This window comes from Bombina bombina, chromosome 4 (assembly GCF_027579735.1).
Source record: "Bombina bombina isolate aBomBom1 chromosome 4, aBomBom1.pri, whole genome shotgun sequence".
Classification (NCBI taxonomy): Eukaryota; Metazoa; Chordata; class Amphibia; order Anura; family Bombinatoridae; genus Bombina; species Bombina bombina.
In genome coordinates, this window is record NC_069502.1 from 80,045,266 (window position 1) to 80,067,292 (window position 22,027).

Here is a 22,027-nt window from a genome sequence, read left to right on the forward strand (position 1 = left end):
GGACAGTAAAGTCAAAATAAACTTTCATTATTCAGATAGCGCATGCATACAAAATACATTAACCTAGAATCACAGTCTGAGAGATGGATACTAGTAAAGAACATTTTACATTAAAATATATACAGATATTTTATAGCATTAAGTGTTTAAGATACTGTTAAATATGATTTGCCATATGGACTCTAAAAGGAACATAAAACTCAATATTAAACTTTAATAACTAGTGCTTCAGTGATGATGTCACTAAAGCACTTATAAGATGCGCCTAGGATAGGTATTACAAAGATTAATGATACCAAAAGTAGATGAACTATAAGGATAGAAATAATTGTATATATATGTATAAAATAGCAATAACAGTATTATAATATTAGTATCAGAACATTGCTGTAATGGCACTCGAAAGTAAAGATAACAATACAAACTGTAAAGTTCAGTGTATGTATTCTGATACAAAGTCCAAGAATACACAATGGCAATTCCAAAAGCTGACAGACAGGTGAGGGTATTCCAAGATAGTGTAGGCTGCTCCTCCAAGGTGTTGTGCCGCAACACGGATGATATATCTAGGAAGGAAAGGATAGAGGGCGCCACATGGTGCAGATCATAAAAATAAATAGAAACAGCAGCAAATGGTCACAAGAATCCTACTCACACAGTGTAAGGCACCAATGTGCAGTATTCGCAGTCCAGAACCTCACGTCGTCCGGTAGACCTCTTTCAAGGTGTATCGTCAGGTGGGATTCCTCGTCTCACCAGGGAGAGTCCAGGGAAATCCAAAATGGTGTGATGGGAGCAAATCAGTGTCCAATATGGCTCATAACAAAAAAATCCCAAAAAATCCAAATGGATGGTGGTAATATAGAATTGGCCTAGGCCAAAAATGATGCAGCAGATAGAGAGTTAAAAAGTGATAAAATTTATTCCAAATTAAAAAAAAACGGCAACGCGTTTCTCAGTATTCAACACTGTTTCATCAGGCTGATGAAACAGTGTTAAACACTGAGAAACGCGTTGCTGTTGTTTTTAATTTGGAATAAATTTTATCACTTTTTAACTCTCTATCTGCTGCATCATTTTTGGCCTAGGCCAATTCTATATTACCACCATCCATTTGGATTTTTTGGGATTTTTTTGGTATGAGCCATATTGGACACTGATTTGCTCCCATCACACCATTTTGGATTTCCCTGGACTCTCCCTGGTGAGACGAGGAATCCCACCTGACGACACACCTTGAAAGAGGTCTACCGGACGACGTGTGGTTCCGGACTGCGAATACTGCACATTGGTGCCTTACACTGTGTGAGTAGGATTCTTGTGACCATTTGCTGCTGTTTTTATTTATTTTTATGATCTGCACCATGTGGCGCCCTCTATCCTTTCCTTCCTCAATATTAAACTTCCATGAATTAGACAGAATCATGGTTATGATGATTCAGACAGAGCACGCAGTTATTAGACACTTTTCAGTTAAAGAGGCAGTCTACTCAAAATTAATCTCACATGGTTCATATAGGGCGTGTCATTTGAAACAACTTTCCAATATACTGTTATCATCAAATTAGCTCTGTTTTCTTGGTATTCTTTGTTGAAAGGTAAACCTAGGAAGGCTCATATGCTAATTTCTAAGCCCTTGATGGCCACCTCTTATCTCAGCGCATTTTATTAGCTTTTCACAGATAGACAGTGCTAGTTAATGTGTGCCATATAGATAACGTTGTGCTCCCTCCCGTGGAGTTACTTAGGACGCAGCACTAGTTGGCTAAAATGCAAGTCTGTCAAAAGAACATAAATGAGGGGTCAGCCTGCAGAGGCTTAGATACAAGGTAATCACAGAGGTAAAAAGTGTATTAATATAACTGTGTTAATTATGCAAAACTGAGGAATGGTAAATAAAGGGATTATCTATCTTTTTAAATAATAAATATTTTCAAGTAGTCTGTCCCTTTACCTTCTGTTATATTTAATTTTCTTGCTATCCCTTATTGTGTACTTAAGCAGGCTCAAGAACTACAATGCAATACTGGGAGATAGCTGGTGGTCGCTGGCAATACACATATGCCTCTTGTCATTGTCTTAACAGGTGTGTTCAGCTAGGTCCCAGTAATGCATTTCTGCTCTGGAGCGGACTCTAACTATGGCTTAACCCCTTAGGGTTAAAAGCAATACGAGTCAGTCACAATCCTTTAGAAAAGTTTATCTAACATTTTGTTTAACAAAATTCACCATCAATCTCCCTAGAAATGCTTGTGCAATGATAAATGCCTACAGCGTATGCTGTCGGCTTTTATAGAAGTGCAGCGGACATGATTCGCTACAGCAATCATATCCGCTGCACTTTGATAAATCAGCCCCTAAGGGCTATATTACAAGTGTAGTGCTAACTACCGCTTGCACTAGAGCAATATTTGCGCTAGTGGTAAGCTTTTTGTTGTAGTCAGGTTGCACTCATATTACATGTTTAAAAAAAAACTTATTTTGCACTAGCTAGCGATCAAGTATTAGAAGTCAATGCAGTAAAAAAGCGGAAAAAAACACCCACTCTCTCGCGAAAACACCATGACAATAGTGCTAACCCAACATGAAATGATGAATATTTCATATTCCATTGTTCTTTAAAATGTTTTTTTTTTGTAATATGCGCATACCCGATTGCATACTGTAATATGCACATACCCGATTGCATACTGTAATATGCGCATACCTGACATGAAAATATGAAAAATATATATACTTATACTGAATATTAATGTATTTATATGAGTATACATCTGTAAATACATATATACATGTATTAATACATTAATACATATGTATACATATATAGACATATATATATATATATATATATATATATATATATACATGTTTATTAATGTATCTGTATGTATCTCTATGTTAAAGTACTTTTTAGCCTGTATAACTCTTTTGTGTAATATTTTTTGTGAATTATTATTATTAGACAGTGTTATTATGAGTGTAACAGTGCTTTGTAATGAATTTTTTATGTGTTTTGTGCAACTTTTTAATTTAGGAAAACAGTTAACCACAGCTTTGAGATTGTGGTAAGGATTCTCGCGTAAATCAAGATTGCACTAGCGATTGCGTTCATCTTGTAATATCAGCACAATGAAAAAGGCTTGCAAAAAGGCGATATTGCTTGCGCAAAACTGTTTGCTCCTCACTTGTTATCTAGCCTTAAGAGGTTTACATTTTTGATTTAGAATGTCCTTTTAAACATTCACAAAATCCCAATCAAATAAGAATTCTGATTATACATTGGTTTTTAACTTAAAACTGGGATCAAAGTAATACAGTAAATAATTTGACACTGACACGGTTCTCAGAATTCTGGCTCTGTACGCCATCACAATGGATTTGAAATGAAACAACTGAGATGCAATGTTAGTGCTGACTTTCATCTTTAATTTAAGGGTTTGAACAAAAATATTGTATGAAACATTTAGGAATTGCAACCATTTTTATACACAGTGCCCTTATTTCAGGGGCTCAAATGTCATTGGACAAATGAACACAATCATAAAAAAATGTTCATTTTTAATACTTTGTTGAGAATCCTTTGCAGGCAATGACTGCTTGAAGTCTAGAATGCATGGATATCACCAAACCCAAGATTTCCTCCTTTGTGATGCTTTGCCAGGCTGTCTTCAGTTGTTGTTTGTTTGTGGGTCTTTCTGCCTTAAGTTTTGTCTTCAGCAAGTGAAATGCATGCTCGTTTGGTTTGAGATCAGGTGATTGACTCGACCATTGCAGAACATTCCACTTCTTTGCCTTAAAAAACTCCTGGGTTGCTTTTCAAAGAATGTTTTGGGTCATTGTCTACCTGTAAAGTGAAGCGCCATTCAATCAGCTGAATTTGGCTGAATCTGAGCAGAAAATATATAACTACACACGTCAGAATTCATACAGCTGCTTCTGTCTTCTGTCACATCATCAATAAACACTAGTGATCCAGTGTCATTAGAAGCCATGCATGCCCATGCCATCACACTGCCTCCACCATGTTTTACAGATGATGTGGTATGTTGGAGATCATGAAACATCCTCCATACTCTTTTCTTCCCATCATTCTGGTTAATTTTAGTGTCATCTGTCCAAAGAATGATGCTCCAGAGCTGGGCTGACTTTTTTAGATATTTTTTGGCAAAGTCTATTCTGGCTTTTTTATTCTTGAGGCTTATGAATGGTTTGCACCTTGTGGTGAACCCTCTGTATTTGCTCTTGTGAAGTTTTCTCTTTGTGGTAGACTTGGATAATGACATGTCTACCTCCTGGGGAATGTTCTTCACTTGGCTGGATGCTGTGAAAGGGTTTTTGTTTTTCCATGGAAAGGATCCTATGATCATCTACCACTGTTGTCTTCCATGGACATCCAGGTCTTTTTGTGTTGCAGAGGTCACCAGTGAGTTCTTATTTTTCTCAGAATGTACCAAACTGTTGACTTGGCCACTCCTAATGTTCCTGCTATCTCTCTTATGGATTTTTTTTTTTTTTTTTGCAGCCTAAGGATGGCCGTTTCACTTGCATTGAGAGTTTCTTTGAACACATTTTGTGGGTTAACAGCAACATTTTCCAAATGCGAATGCCACACCTGGAATCAACTCCAGACCTTTTATCTGCTTATTTGATGATGAAGTAACAAAGGAATAGCCCACACCTGTCCATGAAACAGCTTTTGAGTCAAATGTCCTATTATTTTTTGTCTCTTAAAAGAAAGAGGGGGTTGCATATTAAATAGTTGTAATGTTTTCTCCAATTTGGATGTGAATACCCTCAAATTAAAGCTGATAGACTGCACTTTAAGCCCATATTCATTATTTAACTTTTTTTGGTAAACAGCTAAAATAACAAAACTTGTGTCAGTGTCCAATCATTTACAGACCTAACTGTATATTTCGCTTTCTACTAAATAAAAAATAGTGTGTTTATTGCCATGTGAACTGAGCAAATGCAACAACTAAATAATGAAAAGAATGCTCTGCAGACATGTAAGAAATCTAGTTTTAAGCAGGTCAAAACAGAATTCTAAAGCTCATTGCTTTATAATATAACATATATATATATAAAACAATATAAGTCTAAACATTCCATGAAAAACTACTGGAAAAGTCTTTGTTGGGTTAGAGTTCCATTGTTGAAATGCCCCATGCATAAGAAAACCTTGTGAAAAATTACAGCAGGGTTTTCAAATATGTTGGAATGTCTTCACGTGGGAATGTGGGTTATAATCAGTTAAACAAAATCTGCAACAATATAAACACACAGGGGAGTCACATGGCATAGCACAGTCCAATCAGGAAAAGCAAAGCAATAATGTATAAGACATACAGTCATGATTCAAGAGCTAAGGGTCCATGTCAGGCAGGCTGGATCATTATAGTCACTCAGCAGACTGGAACCTCTGGTGTCAGTCCCTCCGTTATCCGTATGAGAGAAGCAATTTGAAGTCTACAAATCTCCAATGATAGACTGGCAAAATGATGTCATGAATAAAAAGCACATTTATTAAAACTTTATTAGTTGCACAGTGATGCATTTCTCAGCTCTTGGCTGTTTCCTCGGGTTTCTTTTAGCCCAATTGTGCTTTTCACAGAGGAAAACTTTCCTGAAATGTATTAGTCTGACTCTGATCCAATTTCAAAAGGTCAGTCCAGCCCCAAAATGCCTGGCAATTCTCCTCTGAACAAGGGAAATAGCAACACCAGACAATCATTTCGGCCTCCTTTGGGCCCCATGAGTGAAGTGCAGCCATAACCCTTTAAGTACATTGGGCAAGGAGACCATGTCTCTTTTCCGCTTTCCCTAGGTAAAGTCTCCTTAAGGATGATGGAGGAAAACAGATGTGGACTCTTTGCCCAATGTGCCTAGAGGGTTATGGCTGCACCTCACTGACGAGGACCAGCATTGCCTGGTATTTCAGGGCTGACCTGAGCCATATACTTCAGGAGCATTTTCCTCTGTGAAAAAAAAGAAAAAAAAGAAAAAGAAGCTACTCTCAGGTGGTACCCGGGTCATAGAACAAGCCACTGAGCTGTTGTTCGTTCCTGGCAAACTGCTTATTTTTTTGTATGTACTTATTTGAAGGAGGCAATCTGGGCTTCAGTCTAGCTACTGTCATTATGTTAGTATAAACTGAATTGTATTGCAGTTGTTATCAGATAAAGCCAAGTGGGTAAATATGTGGAGCAGGATTAGCCTGGAGAATCTATACTGTGCATTTAATGTTGTGACACTTTGAAAATCCACAATTTTCAGAGCTAATTTACATGACAATGGGGCAAAATAAATAATGAAGGTATATTGCAAAGTTTTTGGTTAAGCATAAAAAAACATTTTATTTGAATCTCAAATTGTTTACTGTCCCTTTAAGTTAGTTATAGATATTAATTAAAACAACTTTTAAACATAATTGTCACATTTACATTGCTGGTGCAAAAACATACCCTATTTGAATCATGAAAGTTTATTTTGAACTTGACTGTCCCTTTAACCTGTGAGTGACCCATCTGTGATAGACACACAAATATATTCAAAAATATGTAATAAACAATTAACAATACATCTGTGTCAAACCCCTATGTTTAATTAAAGGGACACTAAAGTAATACAATTCAGTTTGTTTCTTTCTATCATCAATCAGTTTATATACAGAGTTTACGTGGCAGCAGCTCCTAGCATATTCACAGCATATACATTTATGAGTTTGTGATTGGTTGATGGCTGTCACAGGGGCAGGAAATAAATTGAAATGTTGAATTTAGCTGGAAAAAAATATCTACTGCTCTTTAAGCATTTGTTGAATGTACAGTTCTGCTGTGTTTAATGTTCCTTTAATAAACTTTTCCTTATGGGTTTAAACAATATCGCCTAGATTTAGAGTTCTGCGGTAGCCGTCAAAAGCAGTGTTAAGGGCTCCTAACGCTGCTTTTGGACCGCTGGTTTTTATAGTCAGCCAGGAAAGGGTCTAACGCTCACTTTCAAGCCACGACTTTTCCATACCGCAGATCCCCTTACGCCATTGCGTATCTTTTCAATGGGATCTTCCTAACGCCGGTATTTAGAGTCTTGGCTGAAGTGAGCAGTAGACCCTCTACCGACAAGACTCCAGCCGCAGAAAAAAGTCAGTAGTTAAGAGCTTTATGGGCTAACGCCGGTTTATAAAGCTCTTAACTACTGTGCTATAAAGTACACTAACACCCATAAACTACCTATGTACCCCTAAAGCAAGGTCCCCCCACATCGCCGCCACTATAATAAATTTCTTTAACCCCTAATCTGCCGACCGCACACCGCCGCCACCTACATTATCCCTATGAACCCCTAATCTGCTGCCTCTAACACCGCCGACCCCTATATTATATTTATTAACCCCTAATCTGCCCCCCCCAATGTCACCGCTACCTAACTACACTTATTAACCCCTAATCTGCCGGCCGGACCTCGCCGCTACTCTAATAAATGTATTAACCCCTAAAGCTAAGTCTAACCCTACACTAACACCCCCCTGAGTTAAATATAATTTTAATCTAACGAAATAAATTAAATGTTATTAATTAAAGTATTCCTATTTAAAACTAAATACTTACCTATAAAATAAACCCTAATATAGCTACAATATAACTAATAGTTATATTGTAGCTATTTTAGGATTTATATTTATTTTACAGGTAACTTTGTATTTATTTTAACTAGGTACAATAGCTATTAAAGAGTTATTAACTATTTAATAGCTACCTAGTTAAAATAATTACAAAATTACCTGTAAAATAAATCCTAACCTAAGTTACAATTAAACCTAACACTACACTATAATTAAATAAATTAAATAAATTACCTACAATTACCTACAATTAAATAAACTAAACTAAATTACAACAAAAAAAAAACATTAAATTACAAAAAATAAAAAAAGATTACAAGATTTTTAATCTAATTACACCTTAATAAAATAACAAATCCCCCCAAAATAACCCCCCCCCCAATCTAAATTACAAAAGTTAACAGCTCTATTACCAGCCCTTAAAAGGGCTTTTTGCGGGGCATGCATCAAAGTAATCAGCTCTTTTGCCATGCTCAGCCCTGGGTGCTCATTCATGGCACTCACAGTAAGCTGTGCTGTCCCCAGAGTCACAGGCAGTTAACCCCAGACAGGTCTGGGTGCAAGAACCATAGGGAAAATTACAAAACAAATTAATACAACACACAGAGAAAGTCCAGCACTCACTTACAAGCTCTCAGGTAAGATTTAAAGGGTGCACAGGCTTATGTAATCACCCCTAGACATATACAAAACATGGAACGGGACTGCACTCCTATACCGGACCAGGTACACATCCCATGACCTTGCAACATGCTCAGCCCTGGGTGTCCAGGGTAATTACATAAGCCTGTGCACCCTTCCCTTGTTCCTAGTTTGTTTGGATTTGAGAGCTTGCATTGTGTGGCTGTTTTAGGGTCCCAGGTATTGGCAAGGACCTTGACGTGGTACCTGGGCTTGTCCCATTTGGCCAGATGCAGTAACTAACCTTTCCATTTTTTGCTTTTAAATCTTAGCTGAGAGCTTGTTAAGTGAGTGCTGGACTTTCTCTGTTTGTTGTGTATGTATATATATATATATATGTATATATATAAAATAACATTTGAACCTAAGGGTTGTGACAAGCAAGCATTTAAAGCACAATACACATGGTGTTTCCAAGCATTGTTTTTCTTTCCAAAACTAATATTTTCCTCAGGTAACTGGCGTTGTGTAATTTTATTGGGTACAGTAAACTTTTTCACTTATAATTAATTGATACTAGTGACTTTATGAATATACACTATTGTAAAAAAGTGTCATTTTTTTGCAAAATAATGTTACATTTTATCATGATAAATGTCATATTTGATTATACAATGTTACAGATTATGTTTTAAAAAACAGCAGAGAATTAAAAAGCAATCCATTTTCATATTTTTTATTATATTTTTAATAAGAAAAATAATGTAATAAACTTCTTATATCAATTGTATCAAACAAATGTTATATCATTAATTATGCACAGTACATTAATGCCGAATACGCTTTTTAATGATTTATATTGACAAATTAAAAGAATGCATTAAAATAAATGAAGAGTTTAGATTGTATCTGCAGTAAAGTATATTATAAATATATTATCATTGTGTGAATTAGTTTTTTGTTTTTTAAGACATTATCAAATGTTTTCTTTCATTTTCTTTTAAGTCTAATTTTATATACACAGATTCTATGATTTTTAATTGGTAGAGAATGTATCCCATAATGTCATAATTTTTTTTAAATTATTATTCTTATGATCACACTGTATTGTGTAGTTAACGGCAAATATTGTTTAGAAAGTGATTTATTACATATTCACAAGAGGATAACACTGTGAATGTAACAGTAATATTTGTTAGCAATTAATAAGATTCCATGCCAGGCTTCAGTCCCAGGACAAACAAACAAAAAGTGACACAACATGAGGTTGGGACTTATTTGTGGTGTGACCAGTGTTGGTTGTTTATTCATATAAGCCAATAGTAATGTGTTGAAATGGGAATGTGATTAAAATCTGTATTCATGTTTCAACATGTCTGAACTTGTTGACAGTTTCTCCAGCCACATCTCTGTTATACTGGGTATTGCAATTAGAGGTATGTCTTCAGCAGCAAAAACAATGTGAAATCAACTTCTGTTGTAGAAGAAATGTATTTGCAGAATAAGGAAACAAATAATCAATCTCTTCATAGTAAAGATCAGTTGTATATATGAGATACTGGAGTGTACTCCATCAGAGCTTGCTAGCATGGGCATGTATACAACAAAGAGTACAGATACTCATTTTCTTTTATACGTTGCTCTCATTTTATAACTACTTATAATTTCCATGCCTGGACATTATAAGTAGTTATAAAATGAAGTATATTGTAGAAATTGTAGAGATTACCCACTTGATTTCTTCTTCTAATGAGATTGACATATTTTTATGTATTGTATTTATCCCTTTTCCACCATAACTGTAATGAATTTCTTCTAAGTCAAATTTTCACAAGATCCATTACAAGTCAGTTGAGATCTGTACATTGACTCCCAGAAGGATTGCAAGGTAAGGTGAGTAAACGTATTGGCCTACTTTATAATTTTGCTGCTAAAGGCATCTATTATTAATTTTTTACACTTAGCATAAATCACTGATAATTTAAAGCAAAATGAAAAACTAAATTAATGCTAAATAAATGACGAATACGATTTTCCTGACATTAATATGTAGATGCATTTTTTAAGTTATATAACTTGTTTACATTTTTGAAAAATAAAAGTGCAAAGAGTCCATAAAGCAGTGACTGCCACCATGTTGTAACCTAGGTTTCCTTTTCTGCTGAGGCCAATAAGGGACAGTAATTAATAGAGATGTTCATTCATTCGGAAACAAATGCAAAAATAACAAAAAATGTGATATTCGTTTCATTCTAATGGACTAATTAACAAATCACCATATGAACAAATAAATGAATGTTTGAACAAATTTAATTCCAATATTCATTCATTCATTCATTCATTCATATTCTTTCTATGAAACATACAGGTGAGAAGCCAATTACAAGTCATCAGGAGCGAGATTACATATACGGCGCTGGCTTCGGTGCAATTGCTGAAACCCGATCCGCCCCGTAATTTCACAGGCAGTTCATAAAGTGCCGTAAGTCGGTTAAACTAGCGAAGTTCAGAAATGAGCGTACAAATTTCTGGAGTCGCTAGTGACTTACAGCACTTTAGAAACTGCCGGCACCTAAGAAAAATAAAATATATATCAAATCTCCCAGTAAAAGTCTAACCCGCCTCCCAAAAACCCCTATAGCCACCATCAAACCCACATCGAAACTAATAAAAGTATTAACCCCAAAACCGACAACCCCCCCCACAATGCAATATGCCTAATTAAACTATCAACCCCTATATCCGCCAGCAAACCCACATCGCAAGTAATAATTCAATTATTAACCCCTATATCCGCCATCAAACCCATATCGCAAGTAATAATTAAATTATTAACCCCTATATCCGCCATCAAACCCAACATCACAAACTACATAATGTATTAACCCCTAATCCACCATTAACCCACACCGCAAACTACATATTAAAACTATTGACCCCTAAACCGCCATGCCCCACAACACAAATAAATAATTAAATAACTAAGCCCCCTAACCTAACACCCAAATTACCTAAATTAAAAAATACTAAAGTTACTAACTAATAAAATAAAAAAAAAACTAACATTACATTAAAAATAAAAAAAAACTGAGCTTAAATTAGGCCAAAATTACAGAAAATAAAAAAATCTAATATTACAGAAAATAATAAACAAATTATCAAAAATTAAAAAATTAAACATAATCCCTATGAAAATAAAAAAGCCCCCCAAAAATATAAACACCCCCTAATCTAATGCTAAACTAACAATAGCCCCTAAAATGGCTTTTTGCAGGGCATTGCCCTAAGTTAAACAGCTCTTTTGCAGTTACACAAAAGTCTAAATTCCCTCCTAACAGTAAAACCCACCACCCACATAACCTCTCAAAGTAAGGGAACCTAACACTAAAAAACCTAAACTACCCATTGCCCATGTATGGGCATTGCCCTTAAAAGGGCATTTAGCTCTTTTGCTGCCCTTAAAAGGACATTTAGCTCTTTTAAGAAGTGCCCATCCCTAATCTAAATAAAACAAACCCCACAAAAATAAAAAAAAAACTAAGTCTAACCCCCAGGTTGGTACTCACGGTTCCTGAAGTCCGGCAGAGAAAGTCCTGTTCCAGGCGGTGAAGTCTTTTTCCAAGTGGCAACCTCTTCTTTCTTCTTCCAGGAACAAGCCGGAAGACTGATGACCGCCAAGCTGAAAACTGGCAGCCCTGGAACTGAAGACCGGAAACCCTGAAACTGAAGACCGGCGACCCTGGAACTGAAGAACGGCGACCACAGAGCCATGGAGTGTGGAGGATCCTCTTCGAAAGATCTCTTTCGTACACTGAATAGTGAATTCAAGTTACGCTATTAAAGATGGTGTCCCTTGAATTCCTATTGGCTGATTTGATTCTTCAAATTCAAATCAGCCAATAGGATGAGAGTTACTGAAATCCTATTGGCTGATTTGAACAGCCAATAGGATTTCAGTAGCTCTCATCCTATTGGCTGATTTAAATTTGAAGAATCAAATCAGCCAATAGGAATTCAAGGGACGCCATCTTTAATCGTGGGTGATGCCGCATATGTTATCTGGCCCCAGGAAGTACTACATTGATAGATTGCTTAAAGGATCATGAAACCCAAAAAAATAATTTAATGATTTAGGTAGAACATACAATTTTTAACAACTTGCTAATTTACTTCTATTTTCTAATTTGTTTCATTCTCTTGGTATCATTTGTTGAAGGAGCAGCAATGCACTACTGGTTGCTGACTGAACACATGGGTAAGCCAATGACAATCTGTATATATATATGCAGCCACCAATCAGCAGATAGAACGTAGGTTCTTTGCTGCTCCTGAACTTTCCTAGATGAACCTTTCAGCAAAGGATAACAAGAGAAGGAAGCCAATCAAATAATAAAGATTTTTAAAATTGCATTCTCTATCTGAACCATGAAAGAAAAATGTTGGGTTTCATGTCTTAAGCAGCCTATCAGCGTCAAGGGTGATGTTTTAATACAGTTTTTTAATTATAGTATTAGGTAATACATTTGGACTTAAATGACCCAAAGTGTAAGTGTTTCTTGTCGTCTTGACATACAGTTACTTTATTACATGTACTAGTAGGCTGCAATCCAACAATCCTGCATGTAGCTTTAATTCTCATACAGTATTATTAATTTAAATATTAAATGAATTATTTCATTTCTAATTTCTCATGAAATAAGTTTTTATGTGTTCTGTAACTATTATTTGCATGAAATGAATAATTCTTTTAGTTTTACAGATTCTTTAATGTAAGTTATGGGGTCAAATTTGTTGCATATTTTGCTGCCCATTGAAAATAATAGTGAGTGAATATTCATCTGAAACAAATGAGCAAATGAACAAATTGTGGACAAAACAAATAATTGAAAAAGAATTAAAGGAATATTTCGGGCAAAAGACATTCTCTGATGGTGCACATGTTTAGTGATTAATAAGTCACTAGGGCAACCAATGACCATGTAGAATAAGGCAGGAACAGTAGCGTCAAAATTAAACTTTTGAGATTTCGATATAGCATGCAATTGTAAATAATAATTTGCTTTAGGCTTAGGAGCAGTTACTGAGTGCTAGCTGCTGATTGGTAGCTGCCTCTTTTCATAGGCTCTCTCTGTATGTTCAGATAGCTCCCAGTAGTGCATTCCTACTCCCTTAAAGGGACTTGAAACCCAAACAAATTATTTCATGATTTAAATAGAGAATATAATTTTAAACAACTTTACAATTTACTTCCATTATTTAATTTGCTTCATTCTCTTGTTATTCTTTGCTGAAAGGTTTATCTAGGAAAGTTCAGGAGCAGCAAAGAAGCTAGGTTCTAGCTGCTGATTGGCGGCTGCATGTACTGTATATACAGATTGTCATTGTCTCATCCATGTGTTCAATCAGCAACCAGTAGTGCATTACTGCTCCTTCAACAAAAGATACCAAGAGAATGAAGCAAATTTGATAATAGAAGTAAATTGGAAAGTTGTTTAAATCATAAAAGACACATTTTGGGTTTCATGTCCCTTTAAGAAAGGATAACTATAGAATTAAGCAAATTTCATAATATAAGAAACAACTGTAAATTTGTTTAAAATTGTATGTTCTATTTGAATTAAACATTTTGGGTTTTGTGATGAAAGCAGGAAGTGATGTCACTAGTTTTGGGGGCGGGGCTTAGGTTCAGTAGTCTGTGTCGCAGTTAGTTAGAGAAATCAACCTGACTAGATGTATGTTTCCATGCTCTACAATAAAATAGAGTTGTACCATCATTGCTGTGTCCTGCATATGTCCTGCATCTCATGACATGGTATCAGAAGTTCTTGCCTGCGCTTCTGTTCCTGATCGATGACAATGTCAAAGTTTACCCCACCTGAGCCTTTTGGCTTCTCTCAGCCTGCAGCTTGGCCCACATGGCGTCAGCGGTTTCAGCGCTTCAGGATTGCTTCCAAGCTGGACAAGGAGAGTACAAGTTAATTCTCTTTTATACTCTATGGGGAAAGATGTGGAGCCAGTGTTCAATGCTTTTACTTTCCAAGAAGGGGAAGAATTTAACTTTGATATAGTTATGGATAAACTCAGTGCCCACTTTGTGCCCAAAAGAAATGTGATTCATTAGAGAGCTTGTTTTCACAAACGTAATCAGCGTGTGGGAGAATCTGTGGAGTCATTTGTGCGCAGCCTGTATGAACTAGCTGAATTCTGTGAGTTTGGTGTTGCTAAAGAAGAGCAAATCAGAGACAGAATAGTTATTGGAATTGCAGATGCTGAAGTCTCACTGAAGCTGCAGTTAGAGCCTGATTTAACATTAGATAGGGCTATTAGGATGGCCCACCAGAGTGAACTGGTGAAAAAGCAAAGTGCTGATCTGAGGTCTGAGAGTATTGTGGATGAAGTGCAACAGTCCAGGAAAACTGCTAGTGAAAGGCACCGTGTGAGCGGTAGATCTACAAAAATGGATAGACCTAGAAGTGGATGGGCGCAGCATGCCCGATGCACATGGTGCTACCAAGCCCATGATCAGAGTGTTATATGCCCGGCCAGAGATAAAAAGATGCAGAAAATGTAATAGAATGGGCTATTTTGAAGTGGTGTGTAAAACTGAATACATTAAGGAGATGCAGGCGGACAGTGAGCAGGAGGGTCAGTAAGTGTCTTTTGTGGGGTCTGTTGTGGAACGGCCAAGCTCAGAGGAAGATTGGAAGGTTACTTTTACTGTAATGGGAGCCAAAGTTGATTTTAAGATTGACACAGGAGCAGATATCACTGTAATGTCTCTCGCTGCATTTATGAAACTGCCTCGACAGCCCCAGCTGGCGAAGGTTACTACAAATGTCCATAGTCCTGGTGGCCGCATTGATTGTGCAGGGAAATTTCTTGCCAGCTGTAAGTACAAGCAAAGGAAATTCACCATGTGGGTGCATGTGATTCGAGGTCAGTGTGTTAGCAATTTATTGAGCAGAAAAGCAGCCTGTGACTTGGGTCTAGTGGCCATAGTGAAAGAGATCTCTGAAGGTATGTTTGGTGAATTGGGCCTACTGAATTGCAACCCAGTCCGTATAGCACTTAAAAGTGACGCAGTCCCAACAGTATTTCTACTCCCCGTAGAATTCTGTTCCCGCTCATGCCTCAAGTGGAGAAGGAGCTTATGCGCATGAAGTCTATGGGGGTTATTGAAGAGGTTGTTGAAGCAACTGACTGGTGTGCCCCCATTGTTCATGTTGCAAAGAAAAATGGAAAGGTGCGCATCTGTGTGGACCTGAAAAGGTTGAATGAGGCCGTGAAGAGAGATAGAGATTTGTGCTGCCGACTTTAGAAGACATAGCTCCAAAGTTGGCTGGGGCGAAGTTCTTTTCCACATTGGACGCTTCTAGCGGCTTTTGGCAGATCCCCCTAGATCCAAAGTGCCACAAACTGACTACCTTTATTACACCGGTAGGTCGGTTTTGCTTCTGCAGACTCCCCTTCCGGATATCCTCTGCTCCAGAAATTTTTCAAATGGAAATGAGTTCTCTCCTAAGAGACCACGTGGGCACGGCAGTCGTCATGGACGACATTCTAGTGTATGGGTCTACAGTGGAGGAGCATGATCAGCGTTTAAGTTGTGTGCTGCAGGCTATTAAAGAGTCTGGGCTGAAGTTAAATAAAGAAAAATGCCATTTTAGGAAAACTGAATTATGTTGCTTTGGGAATATCATCAATGGGGATGGCATCAAACCAGACCCCGAGAAAATTTGTGCTATTGAACACATGAAAAGTCCTTCTGATGTACATGAGCTGAGACAAATATTGGGCCTTGTAAATTATGTGGGCAAGTTTCTTCCATATTTATCCACAGTTCCTATCACAGAGTTGCTAAAGAAAGATGTTGCCTGGGTCTGGGGACCTTCACAAGAAAAATCTTTCATGCAGGCCAAGTCCCTGCTGGGGTCTGCCCCAGTGCTGGGGTTCTACGACCCTTCTAAAAAGACTGTGGTTAGTGCTGATGCAAGCAGTTATGGGTTGGGGGCTGCTCTCCTGCAGTTAATGAAAATAAACTACAGCCCATCACCTACTGTTCCCGCACACTGACGGCTGCTGAGTCAAAATACGCTCAAATTGAGAAAGAGTGCCTGGCTGCAGTTTGGGCCTGTGAGCGCATTCAGCGTTATCTAGTGGGTTTAGATAAATTTAGTCTGGAGACTGACCATAAACTGCTAGTCCCTCTAATCAACTCTTATGATATCGACAAAACACCCTTAAGATGCCAGAGACTTTTAATGAGACTACTCAGGTTCAATGTTCAGGCAGTGCATGTGCCGGGGAAACAACTGGTTGTGGCATATACACTATCCAGGCTCCCGCTGGCTGCTGCTGAAGAATCCTCAACCGAATCCGATGTGAAAGTGTATATTGATTCGGTTCTGGCCTCAAAGTCCATTTCTTCAAGGAAACTGGAAGAAGTAAAGAAAGAGACATATTTGGACACAGATCTGCAAGAAGTTATTAAGTACATAAAAGAAGGTTGGCCCAAGAGCCGGGCAGCCTGGATGTCTTTAAGTTCTTACCATTCAGAGAGGTCACAGCTCACGGAGCTGGAGGGGTTGGTGCTGTTCCAAGACCACATTGTTATTCCTGTCAGCATGAGGAAGGAGATGTTAAACAGGATTCACGATGGCCACTTAGGCATTACAAACTGCATAGAAAGGGCAGCTACAGCTGTGTGGTGGCCTGGGATCAGCTCTGACATTGCAAATCACGTGTCTCAATGTGCCTTTTGCTGGGAACGCCGGCCTACTCAGAGAAGGGAGCCCTTGATTTCTACTCTGCTGCCTGCAGGGCCGTGGTAGAAAATAGCTGCTGATTTGTGTGAACCGCACAGGAAAAAGTTCCTTGTTGTGATCGACTACTATTCCAGGTATTTGGAAATTGCACCTTTGAATGATATCACAAGTCAAGCCGTTATCATTCGTCTGAAGAGCTTGTTTGCCCGGTGGGGCATTCCAATGGAGCTGGTGAGTGATAATGGAATTCGCTTCTACAGAGTTCAGTGCTTTCAGCAGGGAATATGACTTTGTACATTCCACGTCAAGTCCACATTACCCGCAGGCCAACAGAATGGCTGAAAGGGCAGTTCAAACAACAAAGTTCATTTTAAAGCAATCTGAGCCGTACCTAGCCCTCTTGTCCTATAGGGCGACGCCCATTCAAGCCACTGGGTTTAGCCTGGCACAGCTGATGCTAGGACACCAGATTCGCACCACTTTACCCTCAGTGGGTGTCTTCAAGCCGACTGGCTCTGTTCCTCGGGACGAAGTCCTTAGGAGGGATGAAGAGGCCAAAAAGGGCTATCGTTTCTTCTACGACAGGAGACATTCTGTCAGGCCCTTACAGGAACTAAATGCGGGGCAAAGTGTCAGAATTAAACTGGATGATGAGAAGAAATGGAAGACGCCTGCTACGGTAATTGGACGCTCTCCAGAACCAAGGTCTTATGTAGTCCTTACTGATGGAGGGATGGTTACACGCCGTAACCGAAAACATCTTCAGCCTGTACCTGAGGGTTTGGAACTGGATGCCTCAGTACCACCGCCGGTGGGATCCCCTGTTCTAAAAGGGGTGCCTTCCCCTCAGCAAGATCACAGTGGGAATATGTCTTTGCCTCCAGCGGACTCTTATTCACCTTCTTCTGTATCAGAGGATAGTTCATGCAAAGTTACATCAAGCGGAAGAGTGGTGAAACTTCCGGCCCGATATCGGGACTGACTTTCGCTAGAACAGTGACCGGAAGTATGGGCAGAAAAATCCCATGGTCACTGTGGACTAAGGTAGTCTACCCCGATGTCCAAGTCAGGATGTAATTAATGTTGTTTATTTTTCTGTAACCAATTTGCTATATACTGTTCAAAAATGTTGTTGTATGCTCTTTGTATACCCTGTTATTTGTTATATTTAAATGTATACTTCGCCCTTTGAAAAGGGGGAAGATGTGATGAGAGTAGGAAGTGATGTCACTAGTTTTGGGGGCGGGGCTTAGGTCCGGTAGTCTGTGTCGCAGTTAGTTAGTGAAATCAACCTGACTAGATGTATGTTTCCATGCTCTGTAATAAAATAGAGTTGTACCATCATTGCTGTGTCCTGGTGTCCTGCATATGTCCTGCATCTCATGACAGGTTTCATGTTCATTAAAGACTGGAGTCTGCACTTTTACTGTTCAAATCAGCCAATAGGATTTCAGTAGCTCTCATCCTATTGGCTAATTTGAATTTGAAGCATCAAAAAAACGCTTACCTTGAATTCACTATTCAGTGTACGATGGCAATCGTATGAAGAGGATCCACCACGCTCCATGGCTCAGCGGTCGCTGGTCCTGCTCCGTGCTCATCTCCGCTCTGCGCCAGCTTGGTCCTGGATGAAGAAGAAAGAGGTCACCGCTTGGACGAAGATGTCGCCTGGAACAGGACCTTCTCTACCGGACTTCAGGAACGGTGAGAACCTATTTGGGGGGGTTAGACATAAGCATTTTTTAATTTTTTGGGGGGTTTGTTTTTTTTAGATTAGGGATTTCTGGGCACTCTTAAAAGAGCTGAATGCCCTTTTAAGGGCAGTAAAAGCGCTGAATGCCCTTTTAAGGGCAATGCCCATACAAATGCCCCTTTAGGGGCAATGGGTAGTTTAGGATTTTTTAGTGTTAGGTTTTTTTATTTTGGGGGGTTTGGTGGGTGGGGAGATTTTGCTGTTAGAGGGGGGACTTAGTATTTTTTTAAGGAAAAGAGTTGTTTAACTTAGGGCAATGCCCTACAAAAGGCCCTTTTAAGGGCTATTGGTAGTTTAGCATTAGATTGTTTTTATTTTGGGGGGCTTTTTTATTTTCATAGGGATTAGGTTTAATTTTTTTATTTTTGATAATTTTGTTTATTATTTTAGGTAATGTTAGACTTTTTTATTTTTGTAATCTTAGATTAAATTATTTTTTTTATTTTTTATTTTTAAGTAATGTTAGGTTTTATATTTTAATTGTAACTTAGTATTTTTTAATTTAGATAAAATTGGTTAATTTAGGGGGTGTTATGTTAGGGGGTATAGAAATGTAATTAGTTATTTGTGTTGTGTGGGTTTGGCGGATTAGGGGTTAATAGATTTATTAGGATTATTGGGTTGTGTGGGTTTGGCAGATTATGGGTTAATAGTTTTATTAGGTTTGTTGCGATGTGGGTAAATGGCGGATTAGGGGTTAATATACTTTATTAGGTTTATTGTGATGTGGGTTAATGGTGGATTAGGGGTTAATATACTTTATTAGGTTTATTGTGATGTGGGTTAATGGCGGATTAGGGGTTAATACATTTATTAGGTTTATTGCAATGTGGGTTAATAGCGGATTAGGGGTTCATATACTTTATTAGGTTTATTGCGATGTGGGTTAATGGCGGATTAGGGGTTCATATTCTTTATTAGTTATTACGGTGGGGGATTGCAGTTGACAGGTAGATAGATATTGCGCATGCAATAGGTGTTAGTTATTTTCAGGAGGTAGATAGATATTGTGCATGCGTTAGGTGTTACGGGAGATACGGTGCTCACAAACTCAGCGCAAGGCTTGCTGCGCCTGCCTATGAGTGGCGAGGTGAAAATGGAGTAAAATTTCTCAATTTTCACTGCGTAAATCCTTGCGCTGAATATGTGATACCGATTTGCGACGGGGTTCTATATTAGCTTATGGGAGTAAAAATTGTGGCCAACGGGGGAAATATTCATGCCGCATTTATATGCGGCACTGTATATGTGATACGAAAACCACGTAAAAACCAGTGTCACCGACTTTTTGCGGGCAACACCACATATGTAATCTTGCCCTTGATATGAATGAAGACTTTAAATAAGTCAGGACACAAGATTGAAGATATAGTTTCTAACAGAAGTTTGATAAATGTGCCCTTCCTCCCATAAATTACAAGATTACTGTCTTGTTCTTGGTTTGATAAACTAACCCTTAAAGGGACAGTGTACTGTAAAATAGTTTTTCCTTTAATGTTCGTCCAAAGACTTGTTATACCAGCTGGAGAGTATAAAATGTATGAGAAAAATTGTATATGCAATAGTTGATTTGTTCTTTGAAACCACAACCCACTAAATGTGTTGAGCTTGCAGGGGAATTAGGTATCCTTTTTTTTTTTTTTTTTTTTTTAATTATTTTTATTTTTTAAAGAAAGGCCTACTGCCACATGCAACGCCTAACTTGGATGTGCAGCTTTGGAGCTTGACTACCCTACGTTTCTCCTTCAAAGGGACCCGTTGAGCTTGTTTGAAGGTTCTAGCAGGGGAGCGCAGCTATTCGTATACCCTTGGACCGAAGATCCATGTATCTCTACCGGGAGTGGCCATCCTCTGTGACCGAACGCACAGCTTCAGGAGGGACGCATATGGAGCAGTGAGGGAGGAAGGGGACATCCGCCTAGCCAACCAGATCAGCCGAATCAACCCTAGCCATCAATGGGGTAACAGATGTCGCAGCCAGATTGCCCTCACAATCAGGTATCCTTATTTTATTACTTCTATACACACACATGTTTCTTTGTATTATCTCTCTCTGTATAGCAAAGCCTGATACTTAGAGAAAACAATTACAAATTAACATCTATTACTTACAGTATCTCTCCTAAGTGAGAGAGAGTGTAATCTCTTCTGCTGGCTTTATTTACACAGCTTTTATTTGACTAATACTTAAGTATATAAACTTTCAGTATAGGTAGGGATACCACAGTCAAAATCAGCTGAAATAAGGTAAATTAACTATCTGTAACCATTTAAATACTCATGGATCATTGGAAGACTATACTTTAAGGGATCATTTCTATAGTTTGTGACTGGAGAAATGTGCTCGAAAGTGTCTGAACTCGCTAACCACGAGGAAGAGGTGTAGTGTTTACTTCTGAGCATGAAGCGAACGTTCAGTTCTGTGTTAAACAGTGGCTGCTTGCTTTTGATGATCGTTCTTGTCTTCATTGCGAAGACATGAATAGAGGAAACACAAGCTGACTGGTCAAAAAAAAAAAAAAAGGGTCATTGGGGACAAATTAAAGGGACAAGAATCCCCCAAAAATTATTTCATGATTTGGATAAAACACACAATTTTACTTACCAAATTACTTCTGTTAACAAATTTGCTTCATTATCTTGTTATCCTTTGCACTACTGGCATCTAGCTGAACACATCTAGTTAGCCAATCACAAGAGACAATCACAAGAGACAAATGTGTGCAGGCAGCAATCGGCAGCTAGCTCCCACTAGTGTAGGATATGTGCGTATTATTTTTCAGCAAGGGATACCAAGAGAACAAAGCACATTTGAAAAAAGAAGTAGTGCGGCAGGGCGCACAAAGAGAATTTTAAAATCCTGCATTCTTGAACACATTAGAAGTATAGGAGGAGACTGAATATGGCATTGAAGCCCACTTTGAAAAGTTTCATAATAAAAATCCAAACAAATTCACCTTAAAAGCCATTGAGCAAATACCAGCAAAGACTAAAAAACTACTAACAGGTTATTAGAACTCCATAAAAGGGAAACTTTTTGGATACATTTATTAAACACCAGAGAACCCAATGGTCTTAATAAAGCAATAGATTTAGCAGCTTTTCTGTGATACCGCAAGCTAAATAATACAACCTATTACTTTTATATGAAAGATTTCAGCTGAATATCAAAGAATAATTCTACAACGTAATATCTTTGAATATTTAAAATAATCTTCAAATTTGTGCTGTTTGTTCCTATACATATGTAAAATATTGATTATA

At 38.0% G+C, this 22,027-nt stretch overlaps 1 protein-coding gene and 1 non-coding gene across 2 annotated transcripts in view; one reads left to right on the plus strand and one right to left on the minus strand.

Annotated features, from left to right (window-relative positions):
- Positions 1–22,027, minus strand: part of PNOC (prepronociceptin) — a 261,811-nt gene that overhangs the window by 224,310 nt on the left and 15,474 nt on the right. The gene's annotated exons all lie outside the window — the stretch shown is intronic.
- LOC128658528 (small nucleolar RNA U3) lies at positions 21,056–21,270 on the plus strand. The gene has a single exon (XR_008402210.1). It is a non-coding gene; the product is annotated as a small nucleolar RNA U3 (small nucleolar RNA).